Raw genomic sequence first — 22111 nt, 5'->3', positions numbered from 1 at the left:
CTGCCAGGATGGATAACCCTGCCCTTTCATCCCCTTTGGCACAAAACAAAATCACTAGATAATCGCCAACCTTCAGTTTTCCGGCATGTGTGTGTATCTATGGCCAAGGTAAACTGGTCTCTCGGGTTTATTTTGAGTTGAAATTAGCTGAGCTGTTTGTTTCCTCTGAGCCATATACTGATGCTTTTTGAACTATCTTTGTCTTTGAGGGATTTTTTTTTTCATGGTATCAGCACACCACTTCCTCCAAGTCATTACTTTGAAATAGTTCTGCGGCGGGAGATATTCCTGCTGGCCATGAGCCTAAGCAAGCGAAGCAATGATTGAGGGGATGGCAGCAGACCTTCCCTAGCATATTTCATGTTTGTGCATGACTTTGTGAGATGACTTCTCATCTGCTAAATCTGGCAGAGAGGGTGGGCTGGCCTGTGAACTTACTAGTAGAAAACTGCGCTTTGTTAATATCAGCCATTGGCTCCCCCGTTTGAATGATTCTCAAAGTTTTGGCTAAAAGAATGTCCTCAGATGACCCTTTGCCTGCTCTCTCTTTCTGAGAATTCCATGGAACTCTTCTGAATGTGGATTTCTACTTAAACTTTGATACTTCCAGATTCTCTGGTCCTGACAAATTTTGGAAAATGCAAGTTTGTGTAAAGCCATTCTTAACTTTCCTTTTATTAGACTTTAAATATTTTTATTAATGAATGACCTTTGAATGTTGATATACATATACAATGCTTTCACTAACATGTTTTATAAATATTATTCCCTTTTCCATAAATTCATAAATTTCTTTCATCATGAAGATAGTAATATTTTATAGTATCTCACAAGTAAATCCTAAACCTTTAAGTACCTTTGTATTTATGTTAAGGAAAATAAAAGTAGAGAATTAAAATACATAACCTTATTAATAACCTAAGTTTACAGTGATTTTTATATTCCCAGATTTATGCATTAAAAAACTAGTTTGACTTTAATTAAATTCTGATTTCATATTTTTAAAAGTGTACTTGCTTTTGAAGGAGTAGGAGGAGTTACACTTAAGGAAAATAACCATGGAGTTGACCTAGTCTTTCATGGATGTATTTTTTTAAGATTTTTTTTTTTAAAGATTTTATTTATTTATTTGACGGAGACAGCCAGCGAGAGAGGGAACACAAGCAGGGGGAGTGGGAGAGGAAGAAGCAGGCTCATAGCGGAGGAGCCTGATGTGGGGCTCGATCCCAGAACGCCGGGATCACGCCCTGAGCTGAAGGCAGACGCTCAACTGCTGTGCCACCCAGGCGCCCCTAAGATTTATTTATTTGAGAGAAAGCATGCGAATGCAAGGGGGGAGGGGGCGTGAAATTGGGGGGAGGGGCAGAGGGAGAGAGAATCTCAAGTAGACTTCTCACTGAGCACAGAGCCCCACGGGCTCAATCTCATGACCCATGAGATCGTGACCTGAGCCGAAATCAAGAGTCGGGTGCTTAACCTACTGAGCCATCCAGGCACGCCCCCTCCCTTTTTTTTTTCATGGACTTTATTTTTGTAAAAGACCAGATTCTAGCAATGCGGTAATGAGTAACTTCCCTGAGTTAATATAGTGTGCACTGTCTTTGAGCATTTTAGAACAGAGTCATATTGTATTTTAAAACTTTTTTAAAAGCTGCATTTTAATTTTTAATTTTTTTTCAAGATTTTACTTTAAGTAATCTCTACATTCGAACCTACAACCCTGAGATTAAGAATTGCATGTTCCGCCAACTGAGCCAGCCAGGCGCCCCTTAAAAGCTGCATTTTTAAAACTAAAAATACACATGTCACAGATAGTAATCTTCAGTGAATCCAGAGTAGCACATGTGTTGCTCTGTTCTTATTGCTTCAACTTGTATATGTTGCTTATGCCTCTAAAGATGTGGAGATACTTCATCTTTTTTGTGTGTCTCAGCGTTTTTTAGAGACTCATCTCTATTTTCAAGATATGAGGGGGGAGAAAGCAAAAGAAGAAAACCTTATCCCCTCATTTGTGCGGTCAAGGTTGAAGAGAATTCAGGAGACACCGCTAGCGGAGAACATAGTAGAAATGTGCCTCCACAGGGCATTTTGCCCCAGGTAGTTTGGATGGATAGAAACTTCTGTGTACAGAAGCCTTTGTATTTTGGAAAATGAACTTTCACGTCGTTCGTCTTCCTCCTGGTTTTCCATGAATCCCCTGCCGACAAGCGTTGGGTACCCGGAGTGTTTTCTGTGTGGTATTCAGTTTTGCTGAAACCTTGACTCTTGGCACGACTGCCTTTCACGTCAGAGTGCCATCATCTTGCGGTGACTGAACTTGGGCATAATGATAGGAATCGTGGGTTTATTTTCTCACTTGCTCAGAGAAATCAGATCTTGCCTCGAGGCCTGTTTTCTCTTGGTTCATTATGTGCCCCCTCTGACAACATTCACAGACCATTACTGTTCGCTCCTTAACCACTAGAATAAAGCAGCCGTGAAAATAAGCTCTGCCTTCCATTCCCCGGTTGAGTGGGACCACCCCAAAGGGCTTTCGGGCGTCTTCTTAGTGCCCTGCAGAGAAGTCCTACTCTCTGCAGGGGAGGATGTTGAGATAAGTGGTTTCCCATCCTCCTCCCGGGATAGATGGCAATGAGCCAATGCACTGGCAACAAGGCTTTCCAGGTGAATGAAAACAAAGCAGAGAGCATAAATTCTATTTAGTAATCCCTACTTCTCCTTCACTTTTAGGAAAAACTGTATTTTTAGGGAGTTTCTGGGGCATTTTTTCTGAATTTGTGTTCAGCAAATCTGGTGATACTTGGAATTGCACAAAAATGCTGAGGTACTCGTGAATGAGAATGGGACCAGCGTAAGTCGAGTGGACCAATGCCAGCTTTTTGAAATTGTCCTAAGTAGATTTGAAGACGAGTTGTACCATGATACAAAACAGAGACTTGGAAATTACCAGTACCCGGTTTTTCTCAATTATCAAATGGGGTAAACTCTTCATTCTCACACTGTACTGAATTATCACTCTGTAAACAAGAAGAGCCGCTTTACCTGCTGTGTTTCCTCCTTTACCAAGTAGCAGTAATGGAGGACAAGTTTAGCTCACTTAGTAATGGTAATGATAGCTGACACAGTTGAGTGTCTAGAATGCTCCGGGCCTCTTAGCCCAGAGTGGCTGCCTTTCCCACTTAGACGCCTCAACCATCTTCTGCATCCAGGAGAGGGAACTGTAGGAAGGGAGGAAGCGCCTTTGACGTGGGAAGACCTAGTGGAAAGGCGGCCAGAGGAGGTCGTGCCAGCCCAGGTCCTCAGGTGATTCATCAAAGAGAGAACGGTGCTTACTTTGAATGACCCATGCTCAGAAGTGATTTTTTAAAAATATTTTATTTATTTATTTGACAGAGATAGAGACAGCCAGCGAGAGAGAGGGAACACAAGCAGGGGGAGTGGGAGAGGAAGAAGCAGGCTCATAGCAGAGGAGCCTGATGTGGGGCTCGATCCCATAACGCCGGGATCACGCCCTGAGCCGAAGGCAGACGCTTAACCGCTGTGCCACCCAGGCGCCCCTCAGAAGTGATTTTTATCACAAAGTTTTTAATTATTAAAAAAAATTCTAAATTAGATTTTACTTCTTCCAAAATATTTCCTTAATAGCTAGTGAAGACAGTGAAGATAAAGGAAGCTTGGAGACTCATTGGGTGAGCCTACATTACTCCTTAGTTCCTGGGAACATTTATCTTGTGAAAGATGGAATGGGGTGACTCAGGGTCATGATGATTGTTTTCCATACTCGGACTTTAGGGGTTCACACATGGATGCACGTGTGTTATAGCAACCAGAGCATTCCTACTTCTGCCTTGGAGGCAGGAAGAACTGTGGTAAGATGGGCCCAGACGTCCCTCACTCTCTTTCTTTCCTGGGATGGAGACACTTCTTGAAATGGTGAAAATTCTCACAGACTGTGCAAAATTAGCCACTGTTGCCTTCTCAGAGAATTCTTTTGTAAGTGTATATCTGTCAGAAATGGAGGCCGTCCTTGATTTGTGAAATTTGCTTAATCAATGCACAGAAATAATCACTGCTTATCCACCCACTCCCCCAAAGATTAGGACTTTTTGTCTATGAAAAGTCATGGAGAGGGGCGCCTGGGTGGCTCAGTCTTTAGGCGTCTGCCTTTGGCTCAGGGCGTGATCCCGGCGTTCTGGGATCGAGCCCCACGTCAGGCTCCTCCACTGGGAGCCTGCTTCTTCCTCTCCCACTCCCCCTGCTTGTGTTCCCTCTCTCACTGGCTGTCTCTAACACTGTCAAATAAATAAATAAAATCTTTAAAAAAAAAAAAAGAAAGAAAAGTCATGGAGATTTGAGTAATCTTTAGGTTCAGAAGTGGAAGGAATAAGGAAAAGACTAAAACCTTGTGGTCAAAAAAATCCAGATAATAGTCACTCAGTGGAGAAAGGCATACTAATAATGGAGAAGACGATAGATATATGAAACACTGCCAGCCTCACTAATAATAAAAGAAATGAAAATCAAAACTGCCCGTACATATAATTTTCGTCTATCAAATTGGAAAAAATTTTGAAAAGTGCTAATAGTAGCACATGTTGAAAAGAAATGAAGTAGGTACTAATGAGAGAAAAAATGCTACCACTTTGAGGAAAACAGTTTAACAATATGTATCAAGATCTTAGAAGAATAAACTTCATATCTTCCGTTCTAGTAATTGTACTCTGAGGAAATAATCTGAAATGACCATAAATCTTTAGATATAAGTCTATTAACGTGGTAGGATTTGTAATAATGAAATTGGATGCAGTTTAAATGTTTAACAATGAAAAATAGTTACATGGGTAATGGACCACACATAAAATGAAATATACAACTATTAAAATTGCATTAGGAAAATATTTAATAATATGAGGAAATGTAAAAAAAAAAGGAAATACAACTACATATATACCGTATGATCCCATTTTCGATACCTACACAGAGAAGAAGAAAAGACTGGAAGGAAATTCCAAAATGTTAACTGGTTTTCTCTGAGTACTAATGGGTCACTTAGAAAACTATTTATATTTTCTAAACATTTCCATGTATGACATTTTAATAAGGAGAAAGATACATTGAAGTGAAGGAAGGAAACTATAAACGGTAGGAGAAACTTAAGGAAGTTATCCCCAGACAATGGGACTCTGCTACAGTCTCTCCCTCCAGCCCAATGTATTCTTTTATCTCCGCACGAAGTCCACTAATTCAACATCATTTGGGTTAACAGCTAGTCTGTCTTTCAAAACAACCTGATTTCCTCCTTCCGTGTGTCGGTGAGATCATCTTATCCTGGGGAAGGGAATTATGACCTTGGGACCAGAGCCGCTCAGGGTCCTGGGTGGGGTCAAGGGAAATCGCAGGGCTGCCTAGAGGGAGGGAGTAGAAGCTGAGGCTGGAGCCCCCCAGAGTGAGCCCCTCGTCCCCCCACCCTCCGCCACCTTTGAGTCCTCTCCTCTGAAGACTTGGAACTGAAGATATAGTTTAGTGACGTTATGAATTAAATAGACTTTTGCGGGCTGGCCTGGCAGCCTACCCTTAAGTATGTTTGCATGGAAATGGTTCTCAAATCGAAGCCCCCCCCCCGCCCCCGCGATGACCTTGGAGCATTGTGCATTTACGTTGGAGTCGGCCTGAATTGGCCCTTCTTCACGTGGTGATCTTGGTGAGGCTTCTCTATACAAGATTAGCTGGGCCATAAATAACACCTGCACTACACAACAGAGAAGAAATTCGTTCTCCTTCCATCTTACCATCAACTCAGATATGAATGTAAACTCCGCGAGCGTGGAGAGTTTTGTCTGTCTTTGTTGAATGAGTGCTGTGCGTAGGAGCCCTCGCGAGGCCCGGCTCACTAGTTAGCCATGTGGTCAGAGACACACAGGTAGGGTATGCCGATGCAGAGATCATAGAAAATACCTGTATTTCTAGAAGGCAATTCACCGTTTTGTGTTTTTCTTTTTGGCTGGAACAGATTGGCTGAGAGGTTGAGTGGGGGCCAGGTCGAGGGTAGGCAAGGCAGTGATGGCAGAGGGTCGAGTTGGAGAAGCTCATCTGGAGGAGGAGAGCGGTGGAGATGGGGAGGGCCTGTCGGCCCATGTGGACGTTATGCTAGCAGCTTCCTCTTGACCTTAGCCATGGTCCCCAGACAACTACTTATTGGCCTTGTCTAGGACACAACTGCCTTCCGAAAGCCAAGAGTAACACCCGGCCTGGGCTCTGTTTAATTGTTTAGTTTGTTTTATTTATTTATTTAATTTTTTTTTCTTTTTAAGATTTTATTTATTTATTTGACAGAGAGAGAGAGAGTCAGCCAGCGAGAGAGGGAACACAAGCAGGGGGAGTGGGAGAGGAAGAAGCAGGCTCCCAGCAGAGCAGGGAGCCCGATGTGGGGCTCGATCCCAGGACACTGGGATCACGCCCTGAGCTGAGGGCAAACGCTTAACGACTGAGCCACCCAGGCGCCCCTATTTATTTATTTTTAATGGTGGTCAGGGGGAGGCAGGGGGAGGGGAGGCCATTGAGGTTTTTTGGTTTTTTTTTTTAACTCTGTCCATTTATCTTCTTGAGGGTGTCCTGCAAAACATAAACCACGTGTGGTTCTTGTACCTCAAATCTTCGTGGCTTGGTATTCCCCAGCTAGTGAATATTTGTTTATTTTGTTTTATTGAAGAATAATTGACGTGCAGTGTAGCATTAGCTTCAGGTGTGCAAGTCAATATTTAGGAGAAGAAGTCAATTGATCAGCAGTGAGCAAACGGAACAAAACCAAAAACCAAACACACACACACACACACACCCCTTGTGATCATGCCCTTTCCTGGGATCCTGTTGGCCCTGCACCCGTATTTGAAGTTGAGGGAACTCTGTACACGCACTTGGTCCAGGAGGGATCACTGGCCGTTGTCTTTCCTGTGTCCTGGCGGGGTGGCCATCCCATCAGAGACAACCTAGAAGTGTTTTCCCAACAGTCTGTTCTTCCAGGCGTTTGGAGAATCCAGAGCAGCCGAATGGGAGGCCGGAGGTTCTTGGAGTAGCAGAATCCCCTGGGAATCTGGGGTCATTGAAGTAGAATAAATTCCGTTTCAGCCGAGCCGCTGAGAGAAGCGGGGTCTGCTTCTCCCCTTCCCCGGCTGGATGAGCAGAGCCATTAGACTGCTTCCCTGACTGTGAGCACAGAGGCGATGGCTCTCAGCCTTGTCTGACCTGGCCCCCCTTTTCACCCTATTTTCCAGAGCCCACTTCACAAAATTCACTGGAACTCCATCAGTGAAATAATCTGACTTTACACATAATTTCTCCCCAAAACTGTATAATCTTTACCTGTAATTAAAAAAAAAATAGGGCACCTGTTTGGCTTAGTCAGTTAAGCGTCCAACTCTTGATTTTGGCTCAAGTCATGGTGTCAGGGTCGTGGGATCGAGCCCTGCCTCGGTTCAGGCTCCCTGCTGAGCATGTAGCCTGCTTAAGATTCTCTCCCTGTCCCTCGCCCTCTGCCCCTCCCCCCCCAAGGAAAAGAGAGAGAGATAAAAGGAACATAATTTATTACAAAAGGACTTCGATTTGTAAGTGATCAGGTGCAAGTCATTAGCAAGCAGAATGAAGTAACTGGCTGAGTATTTGCATCTCCACCTGAAACCACCGTGAGCGGGCAGGTGCAAATTCACACCAACTTGGGTAAGAGGGAACGACATTCCTGGAGTGGCAATGTCTTCGGGCACATGATCTTCCAGAAGGGGTGAACAGCTGTCGGTAAAAATCTGAGCAAAACATAGTAATTCATTTATATGACAGTTGCACTACTGGAAAATTTAGGGGCTCATACGACAGTGCAATAATTACTTTGAGTTTATATTTAAAATGGAGCCAAGGTCTAGGATCAGATAACTACCAACAGTTTTTTTCCTACATCAATCTCTAACAGGACCTTTGGGGACAATTCTTTACTGAGTGGGCCAGTCCCTGGGCCTGAATCCTAGGAGGGCCCACACTGTTGTGACACCCACAGATATCCCCATTTCCTGTCCCATGCAGAGTGGTCGGGCCTGCCTCTTCCAGGCAGCAGCTGCACCAGCCAGGCTTGGCTTCATGCAGTCAGGGGTCCCAGGGGAAGTCTTGGGTCACTGAGCCCTTCCTGCAGTGTTCAGATGGGTGATGTCAGGCCCAAAGGTGCAGAGCTGTATAGACTCTTGTTTCCTGAGTACCCCGTGGAAGGACTCTCCTGTCCGCATGGTTTCCATCCTCCAGTGAGAGACACCGGGTAACTGTACAGAGAAGTCTGAATGAGGAACAATATCGCTATTGTCTCCACCCCAGAAATAATTGTAAAGGCCGCATCCTGCGCTTTGTACCTAACGATTAGCAACCAAAAAGAACACACAGCTATCCGCATGCTAGTACTTTCTCCCTGTCTGTGTGCACAAATGGATACACAGGAAGATGTGAAAACGGGGCTTTCCACCAGTTTTCCCCTTGAGTTGAAAGAAACTTCTCTCTGTATTTCACATGGGTTTTCCCCCTGGGGGCAACTTGTATTGGATGTTGGTGACCAACTGGGAAATTTTTGCATTTTAATTAAATTACCTAAGACAAGACAGTGCTTTCAAAGGAAACATGAAAGGTCTTCCCACACATAAACAGCGTTTGTCCCTCGAAGACATAAAGTTAGTGATGTTCCTACGTCAGCATTTGTTGTTGTTTGCTGTTTGCTGAGTATACGACCGTCAGACTGTGTGGAGAAACAGGGCTCTCCCTTGGGTGCTCAGAACCCAGTGCACTGGATGGCCGGTCCTCGGGGATAAAATCCAGATTGAATATGTGAACCCATTATGGGACTGTTCCTTCCGGGGACTCCTGGGGTCTCTTTCTTGCCACTGCGGATGCGGGTCTCCTTTTCTCTTTCCAAGTGAGTCTCCTCATCATTTCCTAACTTAAGTAGGAGGTCCTGTCACATCCCCGACACTGGCAAAGAACCCTGCTTGAAAAGGAGTTGTCCCATGTGTTGCCAGGTCCCCACGTTGTCGTTCTAAGTGGTTGTCCTGTGTCAGCAATTGATGGAGAAGCAAGACCCTCCCCGGGTCCTTTTGGAGGAAGAAATCCAGCACGTACCTCCTTCACCCCGCCCCCCCCAGAGCCACGTGTGTGGCAGCCTACCCCCACCTCAGGTGAGAGGAAGGATGAAAAGAAACTTGGAGTTAGAAGCTTTTCAAAGCCATCTGCAACTATTTCTCAAGCCCCAGTGATATGTCGGACACGGCTCTAGCGCAGCGGGGGACAGCAGTGACCAAGGGCGACTCCGCGCTCGTGGGGCTCCTCCTGTAGCCCGAGCACAGACAGTGCGGGATGTGAACGAGTGAGGGGAGCCGCGAGACCGGGACGAAGCTGTCCCCCGAACACACTAGGACAAAGGGGGGGGCGGTGCAGGAAGTAGACTGGGAGGAGACTGTCAGATCCTGCGAGTCCCTGCAAGGACCTCAGAGTTCACTTGGTGAACATGGGAAGCCACCGAGGCTTTTGAGTCTGTGGGTGTCTTCTGCACCCCCAGTTTGAAGGTATTATACACGGTTTACCTTGCTGAGGATGCAAGTCCTGTGTGCGGATTGTCCGCGTTAAGACTCTAGGAAGGAGAAGCCAGTTTGGGTCTTTAATTCTACAAACCCCAAAACACCCAGCAATGCCCTGTTGTAAGAGATGGCTCCAAGCGGGACAAACGCTTCTTAGCCCTGAAGCTGTAGCCCAGAGACTTCCCCAGGACTGCCTGTGGTTATGTGTGAAGTGTCATCCGTGTATCCTGCGGGCGAAAGGACGAGGAAGGCGGGGCTCCTTCGCACCAGGCCGCGCCATCTAGGGTTGCGCTGTCCGGTATGGTAGTGGCTCTTGGGCACTTGAAATGTTGCCAGTAGTAAAATCCATGCTTATTTTTGAAGACGCAGTGTGAGGAAATGAATGCATAATGCCCATTAATACCTTTTTATTGTGAGTACATGTTGTAATGATATTTTTGAAATAGGGTGTTAAATAAAATATAGTACTGTATTTTCATTTTTTAAACTCTTTATACTAGCTTTATGCAGCTAGTAGCAAGCACAGAACTGCGTGTATGGCTCCAATAGAGTTTGACACCCAGCATACAACAGTAGACGGAGAACAATAGAGGAATTTTGTGATTAAACTCCCATTTGGAGAACGAGAGAATGAGATATCAGTTACCAGTCTCTAGTACATTCTATAACCCACTGAACGGGTCTTTGGAGAGACAATGGGGTATCAGGCTTCTCCTGCATTCCAAACGTATTTCCTGATGTGGTTCTTACGTTTTGACCCTATTTTATCTAACCGTAGGTAGCATAGACATTTTGACTTTTCCAAACTACAGGGTTCCAGATTATTTGACTCTCAACCATCTTGACTGCAGATCACAGGAAAAAAGGGCCTCTAATAGAAAGCTGTATTTTTTTTCTCTCTGTGCTTCCAGTCAGTTTCAGTCTAAATCATCTCTTTTCTGTAGTTCTTACCGAAGGCTGCAAGAACTAGCCAACACATGCCAACGTTCTAAATGTTTCCTCCAAATCCTTTAATGATACACCGTCCGTAGGCTCACGGACTTATGAGGCCAAGAATTCAATAGGTGGGTGCAGAAGCATGAGTGTGGCCATCACGTAACAAGGATGCCAGTGTCCTGTCCCAGGAGAGCCTGTGCTAGCCTTTGCTTGACCTTAACTCAGTCACCTGCATATTTTAAGGTTAGTCAAAGTCAACACTCACTTCTAGTACCGATTTCTATGTCACAAGAGTGTTTGTATTGCCAATGATAGAAAACCTGATTATACCAGCTCAAATAAAATAGATAATTTGTTTGTTAATGTAAATTAAAAGTCCAGAAAAAGGGCTAGGCTCAGGTACAGACAGATTCAGCCAACAAAGTCAATAGCCGGTTTTTCTCCACTATCCCCCCAATTCCCTACTTTGTTGGTTTCAGTTTCACACCCCACGTGGTCAAAGGATGAGTGTGGCCATTTCAGCCCCCGTGTCCTCACACATCCCACGCCAGCCCATCTGGCGGAAATGTCCTTGCCTCGGGCCACAAGCTCCCTTGGTTCTAATGAGTTCACGGGCCATCGCTCAAAAACCCTGTGGGGCCAAATGAATGCAAGGCTGTGATTAGCCGGCCCTGAATCACATGGTCTTCCTGTATCTGCAGTGGGAACGAAAGCCTCTGGACCCACAGGTCTGAGAGTGAGGGAGAGGTAGGTCTCCAGACAAAAACTGAAGGACATCATTTTAAGTAGGATGAATTAACGCTGAGCTGCCAAAACAAACCCAAGTAAGGTTATACCAATTTATAGTAATAGGACATCGAATAGTACAAACTTGTTTTCAATTTCTCTGTGTTGCTGAGATGTTTTTTTTCTTTAGAGAGAGAGGGAGTGGACAAGCAGAGGGGCAGAGGGAGAGGGAGAGAGAGAATTCTAAGCACACTCCCCGCCCAGCACGTAGCCAGACGCAGGGCTCGATCTCACAACCCTGAGACCATGATCTGAGCTGAAATCAAGAGTCAGCTGCCCAACTGACTGAGCCACCCAGGCTCCCTTTCTGAGATTATTTTTAAATGACCAAACCTCTGTGTAACTGTACTGGTTATTTTGTGGAGAAGAGGGAAATTACTTTGTTTCTGCTTCTTTAAATCACATAATTCCCATATTTTAACATTTTGAAAGTAGATTTCCTCATTCAGTAAATGCATATATTTAATCTGGCATGGTTTCTCTTTCCCCCCAAAAAGCTATAAGGGAAGCATTTTGCTGTTGAGGAAGGTGTGTCAGAATTGAGGAAACCCTATTCTAAAACATCTTTAGGGGCGCCTGGGTGGCGCAGTCGTTAAGCGTCTGCCTTCGGCTCAGGGCGTGATCCCAGCGTTCTGGGATCGAGCCCCACGTCAGGCTTCTCCGCTGGGAGCCTGCTTCTTCCTCTCCCACTCCCCCTGCTTGTGTTCCTCTCTCGCTGGCTGTCTCTATCTCTGTCAAATAAATAAATAAAATCTTTAAAAAAAAAATAAAAATAAAAATAAAACATCTTTATACTACCAGGGCAAAACCCATGTTCTTACAGGTAGCTATGGAAACACCACTTGGAAAACCAGAATTATAAGCAAATAAATCTTCTCATATTTTACACATGTTGATTCAGTCTACGCTGAAGGGTCGTAGGCTGTGATCCTTTACCGCTTTTCCCAGACTGGTGAGAATTGTGCTTTTGTTTTATAATCTTCTGTCTGCTCTTGGTTTTGTATTTCTGTACATTAATATGGAGGATTCTTTCCCTGATTGGTCCAAGAGCTGATTGATTATTGTTTTACTCTACCATTAAGCTCAGATTGGTCTGCCAAGCCCCCTGTGGGCTCATGGGCTTGCCTGCTGATCTGTGCCATCCTTCCTCTGGAAAAGTTCCCTTTAACTTAAATTTTCCTGAAAAGAGGGTTCAAGTCTAGCCGTGGCATTCCTTATTCACTATTTGAGAGGAAGCAATCTTTTTTTTTTAATTTTATTTATTTATTTATTTATTGGGAGGGCACATAAGCAGGAGGAGGGGCAGAAGGGGAGAGAGAGAGTCTCAAGCAGACTCCCGGCTGAGCATGGAGCCCAACTCGGGGCTCGATCTCATGACCCTGAGATCAGGATCAGAGCCGAAACCAAGAGTCGGAAGCTTAACTGACTGAGCCACCAAGGTGCCCCAAAAGGAAATAGTCTAAAGGTCTTAAGGAAATGTTATATTATGGAAGAATTTTTAGGAGATATGATTTTCTTTTTCATTCAACGTATTTATTGAGCACCTACCGAGTGTTAGAGGCGGTTCTAGATGCCGAAACGACAGCAGGAAGGAAGGTCCCTTCCTCGTGGAGCTTGAATTCTAGTGGGGACACACAAGTACACAAACCATTAAATTGATGAAAAGAATGTTGAGTGGTGACACATGCTGTGCGTAAAAGAGAACAGGCACAGAGATGGGGCACGAGGAGGGGCCTTTTTGCTGAAACTGAAGATTGAGAAGGAAAGATTGATGAGTGTCCTGGGGAGGCGGGCTTACAAGTGTAAGGCCCCAAGATGCAAATGAGCTGGATGCACTTAAGGAACAGAAAGGGCTGGAAGGTAAATTAGCAAGAAGGGGTGTTACTTGAGATGAGGTGAGAGGGCTAGGGCGGGGCCAGAGACCCTGGGTTCTTGAGGGCTCCAGGCAGAGTTTGGACTTTTTAAGTGGAATGAGAAACCACTAGAGGGCTTTAAGCAGGGGAGGAACGTTATCTGATTTATGTCCTATGGTGACTAGTAGACACCTCATAAATGGGTCCAAAGTTGGCTGTATTTATACATTTTCATTAAAGACGAAAGTAGAACCAAACTCTAGACAACTGCTCCCTTATGCATCTTGGGGGCTACAACCTTCTAAGTGATTCTCCCTCCTAACTGAGCCATCCCTGATGGATGGGAATGGACGTGAACTGTGTGTGTACTGAATGCTGAGGGGGTGTGTGTGTGCATGTGTGTATTTGCAGTGCCTTACTCAGAGAGCTTCAAAATAATTCTGAAAATACATAGAGAAATCATCCTATTGCCCATGTTCCCTTTTTAGACCTAACTAGAGTTAGACTTCCCCAAAGGTTCGCTCAGGCATTCACTTGGTAGTTGATCAGGTTTTCTATTTTCCTGAGGTTCGCAGAGAGGGAAGGAGATGCGAGCAGCAGGCCTCCACTTCTGTCGAGTGCCCCACACCTGCATGTCAGGTGGCTCCAAGCAAAGTGGAGAACTCTCCGTTACTAATCCTTCAGTGCTCTACTTCCAGGAATTTTCCCATGGCCCCGCGTCATAAAACTCTACTCATGCAGCTAGATTCATATCGCAAAGAACTTAGAGTCTGGGAGAGACGTAGACATCAACTATCCCAGTACCCTTCAGTAGGAGTACTGTAGGTATTTGGGGTGAGACTATCCAAAGCATCATAGGAAATTCCACATTCCTGGCTCCACCCCTGAATGCTACAGAGCCCCCCATCCAACCCACTGCTTCTCACCCCCAACTACAAATGAGTCCACACATTTCCAGCCGCCGCCTGAATTGAGAACCACTGGTCTACCCAGTCCTGTCATTTTACAGGGAAGGGAATATTAGCCAACGTGTGGGCTCTTCATGCCTTTTCCCTCTGAACCCAGCACAGTCAGGACCCAGGGTTCTAATTTCACAGTGAAGTTGGTTTCTGAAACGTGCCTCCATTTTTCATTCTTTCAACTGATAACTTTTTTTGTCCTGAGTTTTTCTTCTCAGTTACATGCTATGTGTTGCAAATGTAAGTCTGAACCTTTCAGATGCCTCAAGAAAAAATGATGAGCGTTTTCAGAATATTTGCACATAACTCAATGCTTTGTACATATAGTGCATTGCCTCTCCACTTCTTAGAGTCCTTTAATAATGAGAAATCTGCCTCTCCTCCTTCTGCGCTCTTACCTCTGTGCTTTTGTCAAGCATCTTCTGGGAGAGTTATTGTTATCCTGTTAAGTATGGAGGACAGAAACAAAACATTCTGGCACAGAAAGCTCTGGATCTTCATAGGACTTGAGCTGTGCATCATTTATCCTGACTTGGGCACCAAAATCACATTTCAATCTCATTTGCCTTCATACACTTGACCAGCTCTCTTCACCTGCGTCTGTGACTTCTCTCTACACACTCGAATGCTCTGTGGATGAGGAAGAATCATTACCCTAATTATTGGTGTAGCTGAGAGCTTTCAGTGCTTGGTGACTCTTTTCCTTAATACTAAACGGTATAGTCAATATTGAGAGTGATACTTCCAAGCGGCATTTTCCTGAGGGAGTCTCGGGCTCTCTGAACAACTATTTCTGGGCAGGTATCTAGAATAATGTTGGCCTGCCGACTGGATGGACTTCCTGATCTCCTCTTGTCACTGTACCAAACTGATATGTTACAACCTTGTGGAAAAGAGAAACATTTAATTTTTTAAGTTTAGGGGCTTTTTTTCCTTGCTTGATTCTTAAGTAAAGCCAACCTAGTTTCTTTTTCTGAAGCAAAGGAGGAAGGAACAAACAACAAATTAATCAGACAGGAAGTGAATAACCACAGAAAGACGTCTGCCTCTGACTCAGTATGTCACATTTAACAAGAGGCCAGAGCTTGTCCAAAATGGCTGTCCAAAAACGACCCCACACTTGGGTTGGAAGATGATGACTTTTTCAGGGACGGTTTTCTCTCTGGGCTCACAACTTGTCTGCCTACCTGTGTCCCCGGTCATGCCTTCCTATGGTGTCCTTTAACGGTAAGAAAAGTATTATTCAAACTAAATATATTTCCTTTATCAGCTAGAGGGAAGAACGAAATGGCTTTTCATGGGCCATAGTATGTTGAGATAGTTTGATTTTTCAGTAGAAGACCATGTAATCTACTCCTGTTGCAGAGAATGCTAGTTTCAACACTGTGGTGATTGTGGGCAATTTATAACTTGTGTTTTGTACCAAAAAGTAAGCCAGATTTTCAGTAGAATTTTTCCTGACCACTGGACAAGTTTGGATCCACAGGAATTTTTTTTCCCCGTTTAAAATGGGGGGTTTTGTCTGTAAGTATAGCCTTTCAGTGTGTGGTACGGTTGTCCACATGCTGCTTTTGAACTGTCGCTCTGGTGAGTAGCAGTAAGTACTTTTAAAGTAAAGGGAGTCATTGGAAACTTCAAAGGAAAGTACCATGGAACTAAGGTGTTGCCTTTCTGTTGCTACAGATATGTCACTTAAGTTCAAATCCCAAATTAAACCATTTCTAGGCAGAGTATTTTAGGAAGAAGACAGTCTGTCTTTAGAATCTTTTTATTCAACCCCCTAACAGTGCAGTGCATAGCTACTTCTGCCAATCAAATTCTGTAGCATTTCTTATAACTGTTTACAGCGAATATGATGAACATTTGTCATAAAATATTGTAGCTTAAAATTTTCAAGCAATGTATCCAGAGACCTACGGATTAGGATTAAGGAAAGTTTTTTGTATCAAAAATTGTTTTTTGCCTCTGGGGCACATATGAAGAAGTGACTTGACATATTCCTTTTTCCCCATGGAAAATATAAAATACAGCTTTAAAATATTAAGAGGTAACATGTAAATTTAGTCAATAAGTTCTTTTAAATAATTCAATGGTATAAGTAGTGTATACAGTAGAAAATGGAGAAGTGGTAAAATGGAGAAAAGGCTTCAGGAAGATTCTGATTCCGATAAGTGGGACAGCTTTGTAGTGAGAAAGACCGAGGAGTGAAAAGGCAAGAGAAAGAATAAGTCAGGATAGCGAGAGAGGAAGGTGAGAGGCTGGGAAAGGCAGGAGGTCAGTCTGTGTGGAAGCCATGTCCTTCCTCGTCACTGGAATTGTAGGTCTTAAGTGTTACCCATTAACTTCACAAAGTTGCGTTGCTTCTGAACTGGAACTTAATCTAGTGAACACTTTTCCTTTTATAGCCTGAATATGTTTAAATGATTTATCTAGAATCACAGTCAGTTTTTCACTGTTCTTTGAAAATTCAGACACGAGTTAATTGTTCACAGCTCCTGAATTACTCTAATATTTAAACTTGTAAGGATTCTACAGATGCTGGATAAACTGCAATATTCAGAGAACTCCCCATGGTAAAAATGATCCCCTGGGGTCCAGCAGCAGTTTCACCCCGCTCGTTGATGAAATTAGATTCTAGGGGCGCCTGGGTGGCTCAGTCGTTGGGCGTCTGCCTTTGGCCCAGGGCGTGTTCCCGGCGTTCTGGGATCGAGCCCCGCATCGGGCTCATCCACTGGGAGCCTGCTTCTTCCTCTCCCACTCCCCCTGCCTGTGTTCCCTCTCTCGCTGGCTGTCTCTCTCTCTCTCTGTCAAATAAATAAATAAAATCTTTAAAAAAACAAAAAAAATAAAAAAAAACACAAAGATTCTAGATCTGGCCCGTGGGCTAGAAGTTGCCCAACCTGTGCTCAAACGTAAGAGGAAGTGAGTTCCCTAATTTCTGGACCTTTTAAGTTTTCTGCCCTTTTGAAGTCTGATTAACCTTTCATGAACATGTCATTTACGTTGTAAGTTTCTGGCTGTTTAAATTGTGGAATATTTCTGCTTTAAGGTTGGACTTGCTTTTGTTTATCCAAATTGCGGTACATTTACATCTTATTGAAAAAAGAGCATTTCCCTTGAAATATCACAAATACCTCTGTATTTTGCAACCCTCACTCCTGAAAATTAAAACTGAAAAAAATACTAGAATAAGGAATGCCTTAATTAGTATGCTTTAAAATGCACTTTAAACACATCTCCCTTCACCATTCATCGGTAATACGGAGGTTTACATGGGTGTGTACATGTGGGCCAGGGTTTAAATCAATTTATGGTTTCTTTCTCATGACTAAATAGCGGGGAAGACAATAACATGTATTGAGGACTTGCTACATGTTAGGCTCTTTACTTTTACTTATTTTATTTTAAAAAATGGCTCATACTTATTAAGCATTTGCCTCACTTAACTCTTGAGTAACCTTATTGAGTAGGTACCATTATCCCCATTTTATTGGGGACTTGGACTTGGGCTATGTAATTTACCCAAGGCCACTTAACAACTAAGTATAAAGAAGTTGTCTATAATTTCAAGAGCTTCTTTCATAAATTCAGTGTAGAGGTGACTAGATGTCCTCTTCCAGTCCTGAGACTCTGCGGTTACAAAGGCTTTGCTTTAAATGTCACAGCAACAGTAAGTATCTTTAAAGCAAGCAACCTTAAGGAAGACATTTTCCTTCCTAAGTCTTTTGGCCTTTTCAGAAGTAAATTGGTGACACTTTTGCTTGTATTACAAGACCACACTTTCAATGATAAAAACGAAGAAAATACACTGAGTGTATTGACATATATGCAGGAGTGTGGACACGGGTAGATCTTCCTCCTCCGGTAAAACGAAATGTGCTGAGGGTTTAAGAAAACTTTAGCTTTAAGACTTGATCCCCTTTAAGAGAAGAGATGGGAAGTAGCGGGGGGGGGGGGGGGGGGGGAGAACATGATACTTTTCAGTTCTGTGGATAAGGTAGAGAAGGGCTCCTTTTTTTCTCGCCACAGCTAAACAATGACCGGTGGGGGAGCATTCAACTTGCCTTCCTTGTCTCACTTTGAAAAGGATTTGGATGTGTATCAATTTGCATTAACTTTTTTAAAAAAGATTTTATTTATTCATTTTAGAGAGAGAGAGAGCACTAGCAGGGGGAGGAGCAAAGGGAGAGGGAGAGAATCTCCAGGAGACTCCCTGCTGAGTCCGGAGCCAACTCGAGGGGCTCTTGGGGCTCAATCTCAGGATCCCGAGATCAGGGCCTGAGCCAAAATCAAGTGTCAGATGCCCAACTGAGCCACCCAGGCGCCCCTATAAATTTGCATTAACTTTTAAATTAAACACGTATGGCAGCGGATTTAAAAGGAATCAATTTACTTCACAACCTTGATTTCCCAACAGTTACTCTTACGGTAAAATTGTGATTTTGTGTGCTACCAATCGTAATGAGGTTGCGATGTTTCAAAATGTCTTCTCTGAAAAATGCCTTTCCCACTCCCCCTCCCTCAAATTAACCAACTGTATATCTAAAAGAGGTATTTCTGAAAGAGCAGGGGCGCTGTAAAGTACAGCAAGACACAAAGCCTTACCACTGAGGAGACAACCTATGAGCAGGATTCACTTCAGTTATTGTCTTAAATGATGATCAAGAAAAGAGCAAGTACATTTTGAGAAATGAGGGGTGCCACGGACAGAAGGCATGTGCTCCTGCTCGGACTGAGGATAAGTGACAACCAGCTGGGGGAGGCTGTGCTTTGCTTACAAAGGAGAGCTTGTTTCTCTCCTCTACCTTTTGCTTCCTCTTGGGTTGAGCAGTCTTTTGTCTTTCCTCTTCTTGCTGATTGCCTCATTGCCGGCAGCCTTCTGAGCCTGGGCCCGAGGAGAGGAAGAGCAACAATAATAGAAGCAAACTTCATGCAAAGATACTAAAAGTTTCTAAGATGGCCAAATGTGACAGGCTGGGGCGGTGGGGGTGGGGGCGGGGCGGGCGCAGAGATGTTGCTCTGTGACTTGTGTCATAAAATAGAAACTACAGGCAAGTGCAGCTGTGAAAAGATTGTGCTGAAGAAACAGGATGGCTGTGGTTTGCTGTGAGCATCAATTTTCCTGTTGAGCATTTTTACAGGAAGTTGAAGAACAAAGCCAACTTCATCTTAATTAGTTCTAATGGTTTTCAGATCTTAAACACATCCAAAGAAGTTTGCATCATGCAGGAGTCTCTGAAGAGTAGACTCCATCAGAATTATGAGTAGGAATCCCAAAACTGCGGGCTTTTAAAATTGAAGATTTTAGTAGCAATTTGCGTTTGCTAAATGATTTTATTTTTACAGTGTAACTTGCAGTGGATTCATTGCCTTTATAATGAATGCTTCTGCAGTAACTTTATTACAGTCGTAATAACTCAATATGAATGCAAGAGCCTTTTCTTATTAAAACACTGTTGAGTTATATATATTATAAATTTATTTCTGTTAATATTTATTGGTCAAATGTGTGTGTGTGCGTGCGTGTGTGTGTGTGTGTGTGTATGGGGGTAGGGGTGTGTGTATGTGTTTATAAGTTGGAAGGATATACCTGAAAATGTCAAGAATATCTCTAAATTATTTCAATTTTTATTAACCCCAACCCTTTTTCACCTAAAATTTAATTATTATTGAATGCTTCTTTCAGTGGTTAAATACAGCAGTCATGTTTTAGTTTCATCTTCGAAATACAACAGCCAGTTAGTTTACCAGCAAATTGGGTTCATCTGGGGATGACAGAAGAATTGCAATTCAGGACATGCAAGCTATGGTAAAATCATAGGCAAACCTAGAGATCAAAGGAGAGGAAGGCTACTTTACAGAGAAAAAGGAGGAAGCTAGGACAGCTTTGATGGTTTCTCACTGGCTAGGCTATTGCTGGGCAAGGAGAAAAATCTTCCTCCTTCTGGGGTAGTCAAGTAGGCTTCTTCCTATGAAAAAATGCAAGGTACGCCTCTTCCTGTTGGGGTCTGCAATTGAGGACAAGTTAGTAGCATCTGACAGCTCCCTTTTCTGGCCTCCTAACTTCATTTTATTTTTCTTTTTTAAAGATTTTATTTGTTTATCAGGGAGAGAGCCAGGGAGAGAGGGAACACAAGCAGGGGGAGCAGGAGAGGAAGAAGCAGGCTCCCAGCAGAGCAGGGAGCCTGATGCGGGGCTTGATCCCAGGACCCTGGGATCACGCCCTGAGCCAAAGGCAGATGCTTAATGACTGAGCCACGTAGGCACCCCTCCTGACTTCATTTTAAATGAGGTTTCCATTATTTAATTCCACATTTCCCCCTTTTGATCAAGATCTTTCCTTAAAAGTATCACTGATCAATAGCTGGCTCATCCATAACCCTCACTGCCAGGAGGACCTTTACTGGGCGTCCTGTCCTGTATCAGAGGGTAAGCACATAGAAGTTGGAAACCATTTAAGGCCACAGCCGAGTAACAAGGAAGGTTAAGAGGGAGAACCCACAGGCATTTCCCATCTAAAGTCTATATCTTGTCAAGGTTGTACATATTGGAGACCATCCTGAAGCATTAGGTTAGCGTCACCTTATTGGGTATTGTTTCTACAGTTTTGACAGGCAACAGATACAAAACTTTAAAATAATTATACAAAACATAATTAAAGGCAACATGACAATGTCAAATCGTATGATGCTTCTGAACCGTGATCCTGGGACTGAAGGTAGCCAAATGAATAAATCAAAGGAACATGAAGACTTAGACGAAACTTGTTGTAGTCAATGTGCTTGTTCCCCAATTTTGTGCCATCGGGTTTCTACTTTCCCAGAGGAGTTTTATCCCTGTGTTTACTGTCACACAAATGCCTCCTTGCTCAGCAAGTAGGTAAACGAGGGCTCTGTGATTATCCCTAACTACTTTAGCCAGTGAGTTACACGATCGTCGTTGGGCTGCTCCTACTTTGATGATGGAATTGGTCAGCTCTCCTAATGTTAGGGAGAGATGTCTAATCATGCGTTCAGTAGACTGAAGGGTGAAGGCTCTCTTTACAGAGGCAAACCCGAGTCATATGAGCCTCCTAGAACTTCTCATTTAATGCAGCCATGAAGGACCATTAGTAAGCTGCTGTTTTGTTATGAGGAGAAAACAGAACGGTGAGTACAGCAAGAGCATGCTGTCCTTTCATCCTCCAGCTGTCAGGACGAGTTGCCCAAGTGTAGGGGCCATTGCCAAAGCCTCCACATACACAAGAGAAGCCAAGAGCTGCACACAGGGCTGCCTCATAAGTATGAGCATTTACGGACCTGTTTGTCTGTGTGGAGGCATTAGTGCCATTCAACCCACTCAAATACCATGTTACCACATATGGAAAGTCTTCCTAGACGTATGGCTCTGACAGCCCGCTTACCAATGGTCTAACTTACACTGGATGTGCACAATGTCTTTTATATATATGTATATTCAAGAGAGTTCATTTCTCCAACCAAAGGTTGGGTTAAATTGAGGCAGGGAACAAGGGTGTGTGGATATAGTATTCTAGCCTTATGAAAGGGACCTGAGGAACAGTTTAGGCAAGCAGTAGCATATGGGATTCCTGCACAATTACTAATAGGATAAGCTAAGGGGTCACTGTTGTCCTGGACAGATCAAGGTTTCTGGTGACAACAATCAGAGGCATTTCCCCCTTTTGCAATAGACTGGGAAATCTGGATAAGAGCATTATCTGTCCAAAGAAGAAAGGGAGAAAATATAGTAAGAAGTAACAACGAGAAAAGGCTATATAGGCTGGTGCAGCGATCTTGGGAAAGCTGTCTTCATTAGCTGTCACCTGCTTCCGGGCCCAAGATCTTTAATTTCAGGCCACCAATTGGTGTGCAGGTCCAGTCAGGGTTTGGTGCCTTCTTTAGATGTGACATGCGAATCTAGGAGTCTATTCCCGGAAGTTCGGTGGCACAAGGGTAGGCTAACAGTACCAAGAGGGGCC

The 22111-nt window shown here is 43.8% G+C and overlaps 1 protein-coding gene across 6 annotated transcripts in view; it reads left to right on the top strand.

Annotated features, from left to right (window-relative positions):
* WIPF1 (WAS/WASL interacting protein family member 1) overlaps positions 1 to 22111 on the top strand; it is a 117629-nt gene that overhangs the window by 59704 nt on the left and 35814 nt on the right. The window contains exon 1 of one of the 6 annotated variants that reach the window (XM_026492524.4): positions 6620 to 15360. The exons of the other annotated variants lie outside the window; for them this stretch is intronic. The gene's annotated coding sequence lies outside the window, so the exon portion shown is untranslated. Of the gene's footprint in view, positions 1 to 6619; positions 15361 to 22111 lie in introns of those variants that run through there. 6 annotated transcript variants of the gene reach the window in all.

Source organism: Ursus arctos, unplaced genomic scaffold, assembly GCF_023065955.2.
Source record: "Ursus arctos isolate Adak ecotype North America unplaced genomic scaffold, UrsArc2.0 scaffold_1, whole genome shotgun sequence".
NCBI classification, from domain to species: Eukaryota; Metazoa; Chordata; class Mammalia; order Carnivora; family Ursidae; genus Ursus; species Ursus arctos.
This window is presented reverse-complemented; position numbering and strand designations above follow the sequence as displayed.